The sequence below is a fragment of the Oncorhynchus keta genome, chromosome 26, assembly GCF_023373465.1.
Source record: "Oncorhynchus keta strain PuntledgeMale-10-30-2019 chromosome 26, Oket_V2, whole genome shotgun sequence".
Lineage (NCBI taxonomy): Eukaryota > Metazoa > Chordata > Actinopteri > Salmoniformes > Salmonidae > Oncorhynchus > Oncorhynchus keta.
In genome coordinates, this window is record NC_068446.1 from 18,832,733 (window position 1) to 18,837,959 (window position 5,227).

The following is a 5,227-nucleotide window of genomic DNA, read 5'->3' on the forward strand; positions in this document are numbered from 1 at the left end:
TAGGGTAGCAGTTGTTTTTTACACTCTGACACACATAGACAGGTCCTTTTGTGGGTTGAAAGTAGGAACTATTGTCAGAAAGCAGGAAAACCACAACAAAAACACCGGAAGCTGTCCAACCCCCTGGTGTAATATCTGTATTCATCTGCGTTGCACACACACCTCAACACACACTGAAGTATTGTTGTCTAAGCCTTAGCCGTATGCAGTCTGTCTCTGGTTAGCATCGCTGCCATTGTGTTATTTGCTTCAGATTACGAGGTGATGATTTGCCTTGTTCAGGAACATGCTAGAACAGTGCCTCTGTAGCACAGTAGTGGCCATGTGACTCCGAGAACAGGATTTTGTTATGGTTAGTCTATGTGTGTTGTGTGTGTTATTTCATGTTGTGTGTAGGTGGTATGGAGCCCTGTCCGAGTCTGCCCAGCACTGGAAACTATCTGTAATATTCCTCATTATCTGACAATAAACAAAAGATTTCTCATCTTGGTTGTGCGTTAAGTTTTATTTCCCCTCTTGCTCCCCCACCCTCCTCTTTCCCCTAGTCTCTCACATCCTCCCTCCCTTCCTCCCAGAGCAGGTTTGGCCACTTCTCTGTTTACCTCTGTTCTGGCCCTGCCCGTCTCTGCCACTTCCTGGTCACCTGGACCAGCTTCCTGACGTGAGCAGCAGGCTCTGGGTCGTCACAGCACACCCAAAACTCTCTGACTCTGTTCTGTCCTGTTCTCTTTCTCAGAATTCTCACAGGACGGGCAGCCAGCTAACATTTCCGGCTAAACTCCACCAGCCAATCAACAGACGCTGTGACCGGGGCAAAGTCCTTTGTCAGTTCACCTACCTACTCTCTTTCTCCCTCCTTCCCCCTCTCACTCTGTAGCTCTCTGACAGGTCTAGAGTTACACCCTATTTCCTGAGTATTACCTGTCCAGGTGAAGCTGCTTTGCCTGAAGTGAACATCGCTCTGTGAGTCCTGCAAGCTCTTGTCCCTGTAGTCGGAACTGTACCGACTGTACTTGGATGTTGTATCACTGTTACTTGCTAAAGTTTGACTTGCTACAGTAAGTAGGAGTAGTCTACTTGACAGTTTGTCTATTGTCTCATACGTCTGTCTGTGTACTTTTAAGAGATGCATTTGAATCCGGCTTGCATTGCGAGTTTGTGTCTGTGTGAGTGGATGTCAGACCCGTTCTCTCCCTCTGTTTTGCCTGTGTCTGTAAGTGTCTGTAAAGTATCTTGTCCATTCTATCTGTGATCAGTGACCTGAACGTCTGAGTGAGAGTAACTATGTGCTGATCCAGACAGACTCTGAGCCGTTAGAGCCACTTCAAAGAGCTCCATGGCTGCCTGCTCCTCTGCCCTGCCCTGAGCTCTGTTGTCCAAGACTGGGCAGACAGATTTAGAGGTCTGGCTCAGAGAGAGAGAGAGAGAGACTCAGCACCAGATCTGTGGAGATTTCTAATAGACACTCAGATCATAGAGATAGAGAGGATAGACAGAACTTTGATGGACAGGGTGTTGCTGTTTTATATTTGTATTTGATATATTTCTATATCTGGGAAGCCTCTTTGCTCGTATCTAAGTTCTTTGTTTACGGGTGCTTTTAAAAGTAGTTGTACATGTAGTAGGCTTTTTTTTGTGCAAAACACATCCATTGTTTAGCTGCAATGGAATGTTCGCATCTTGTATATTTGACTGAGATATGTGGTTGTCTCACCTAGATATCTTAAGATAAATGCATTTAATATAAGTCGCTCTGGAAAAGAGAATCTGTTAAATGACTCAAATGTGAAATGTAAAGGTTTTACATACAGATCTCATATGACTGTATTGAATTGTTTTGGTGAATAATTTTTTAAAATATTGATGTCACAAATGTATAATTTATACACTTATTTATAAAGAATGTAGTTATTTGTTACATTTGACTATGTAAAACCTAGCTGTACTACTTATTTATAAAGAATGTAGTTATTTCTTACATTTGACTATGTAAAACCTAGCTGTCCTACGTATTTCTCAGAGTTTGGCGAATACAGTATGGAGCATTCTGCTTCAAACATGATTATTGGTCTCTCTGAAATGAAACCATCAAGTGAGAGATTTTAAACAAACACACCAATCTCTTTCATAATTTCTTTAAACAACAAAAGCTAATTTACCAACATTTCTGAAAATTGATGTATAGCGTTTTTGGAATGAAATCTTACGTACACATATTTAACACATATTATGTTGCATAGGCTAACCTACATCCTTCATGGACCAAATCTACGTCTCATCCTATCCATTACAAGTGTCAAGCACTTTGCCTGTGTTGTGTGTACACACTTCATACCAAACCATTTGTATAGTATGGGTTTCTGTTGACAGAGTGTGTTTACAGGGTGTGTGTGCATGTGTTCATTGTATCTTGCGCTCAGTACGAATACATTTGGTCTCATCCTGTGTATTATCGTATTCCCGTGTTCTCTGTGCAGTCGTTATGAGTAAGTCTCCTTCTGTGTCCCTTAACCTCAACATGTCATGATTATCTGCAGTGTGACGCATTCATTATTCAGTTGGTTCTTATTATTCATCAGCTTTATAATCACCAGGGGCGTCATTTATAAACGCTGCATAAGCAGCAATATACCCCAAAGACATGCGTGCGCCAGTTATTTGGCGTGAGAATGTCCTCCACGCAAACTTTAGACCTTAAGTAAGCACATTTTTGTAGTTGTTGAAGTATCGTATTGCAAACGGGCAAGTAAGTATCTATGATATGATATGATGATAAGCCTTGGAAAAAAAAGATAAATAATAAGAAAAATATTTGTCTTTAGTGAGAAAAGCAAAAATCTATGTGTTTTATTTTTGGAATCTAAAATAATTATACATCGGAATCTATTTCCCTATTTATTTTGTTTTCATAACCATTGCAGAATAATTCCTCACCTTTTCTGGCTGTTATGGGTTCATATTCCAGAAGTAGCAATACCACAAATTACCATGCGCATGTCTCGTTTAATTCAGCCTACGAGCCTAGTAAATAGATGAGGTTATGTATTCAAGTTTTGCTGTATGCAATCCCATAGGCAGTGCGGTTTATAATACACAGTTGAATTTAACCGGTGGACAGACAGTTGACACTTTACATTGACGTAGTTCTATGTAGGCTATGCTGCCACTGTAGCCTAAGTATAAAATCAAACCAAGATCTATTTATACAGCACATTTCAGACATGGAATGCAACACAATGTGTTTTACCGGAAAAAAATCTAATAAAAACAGAAATATTTACTACAGAACAAACATAAGAGGATAAACAACAAAAGAATAAGAATAAAAACTGAATGACTAAAAAGCACCCTGAGGAATATCAAAGCTAATAAGGTGTGTTTTAAGATATCTTTCAAAAATGTCTTCTCTGGCAGGCTATTCCAGAGGCTGGGGGCATAATAACTAAAGGCTGCCTCTCCATACCTCTTGGTCCTAGGCTTTGGGTACATAACTTAAAAGCATGTCTGACATGTATTGGGGTGCACAATCGTGGATTGATAAATAAAAAAACAATAGAATAATCTTAAAATTCATTCTAAATTCATTCTAAAACTCACAGTGTAGAGAACTTAAAACCGATGTAATGTGTGGTCTCTGTCTTGTCTGGGTCAGTACCCATGCTGAAGTATTTTGTATGTTTTGCAGTTGACCAATGGCATTCTTGGGTAGACCAGACAGGAGAGCATTACAGAAGTCAAGTCTGCTTGTAATAGAAGCATGGATGAGTCTCTCTGTACTAGCCTGAGAGAGAAACGGCCACACCTTGGCAATGTTCCTCAGGCAGCAAAAAGCTATTTTGGTAACATTCCTAATGTATGATCCAAAATTGAGTTCAGAATCTAAAATAATTCCCAGGTTTTATACTTTTGGTATTTTATCTTTATTGCCAGTGAATTCAAATGTGCATCCAGATTCTCTCTCTTTGCTTTGGTTCCAACATTAACAATCCTTGGATATCCTGCAACAATTGGCTGTTAAAAAAAAATGTATTCATGGAAATTCACTACAAAGCTGTTTAGCTGGAGGAAGTTGTGAGCCATCCAAGTATTTAAATCACTAATACAGTCTAATAATATATCCGTGTAGCTAAAATCTTCTGGTGACACAGAAATGAAAAGATGTGTATCGTCTGCGTAGCAGTGAAAATCAATGCTGTGTTTTCTTATAATGCTGCCAAGGGGTAGCATAAATAAATTGAACAGTACTGGACCCTAAATAGAACCTTGTGGAATGCCACGTGATATGTATTTCTATGGGTTATGTTTACCAAGGGTGACAAAAAAAACACTTAACCAGTCAAATAGATCCTAAACCTATTTAGAACAGGACTGGAGAGGCCAACCCTAGTACTGTAATTCAGAATTTGCGGGCAGTCCAGCATGTTTCGGTTGGGGAAAAGTCAATGCAAAATTGAATTCAAACATTTTGCGCCGACGGCTACAAAACAATTAGCCTTATTTTTTTATTTTAGAAACTGTCACAGTCATTTGCCAAATACAGCAGAAGATGAAAACATTCCGCCAACACCTCCGAAAAACATTTGATAAAATTTGCCATTGCTCTTTCTTTTAGAAACTGCCGTGGCCTAATTACGATAGTTCCAAATTAGTTCCAGGTCTGATTGATAACGGGAAACATGTGTATGTATGGCATGCGCCGAGTTTAAGTGTGAAATTTACGCAACGGTTATAAATGAGGTCCCGGGTTCCTGCTCTGAGCATGTGTGTTTTGAGGAGAAACATGGGTCTGTGGAATGTTTTACCTCTGAACAGCTGTGCCTGCCCCTCCCTTTCAGACAACACACTGAGCCTGCAGGCCTGCTGTGTGGACCTGCATGTGCTAGGGATAACATACCATACCCTACCTATGTGCACTGGTAACTCCTTGGAGAACCAGGCATACTTTAGTTGAAAAGGCAAACCGTAAATGGAACCTTCATTATGATCACTGTAGCATCCCTATTGTGTTAATGCGGTGCTATGTCACGTGACATACACCATGTCAAATGATACTCTGACCCCCTGCATGTGCTCTATGTGCCTACTGTTTGTTTCAGGGTGGGTGTGGGACAGGACGTGTTTGTGACAGAACTTTAATTTGTGTGCTTTTGAAAGGTTTGGATTTGTCAGGTCAATCCAGGGTCTTCGTTTACATTATTATAGGAGCATGGGAGCACGGGACACATGG

At 40.2% G+C, this 5,227-nt stretch overlaps 1 protein-coding gene across 2 annotated transcripts in view; it reads left to right on the top strand.

Moving 5' to 3' along the window:
- Positions 1-691: 691 nt before the first annotated feature.
- The window catches only part of lnx1 (ligand of numb-protein X 1), a 77,286-nt gene continuing 72,750 nt past the window's right edge, over positions 692-5,227 (top strand). The window contains exon 1 of one of the 2 annotated variants that reach the window (XM_035737200.2): positions 692-963. The gene's annotated coding sequence lies outside the window, so the exon portion shown is untranslated. Of the gene's footprint in view, positions 1,059-5,227 lie in introns of both variants that reach the window. The other variant, XM_035737199.2, reaches the window with a different exon arrangement.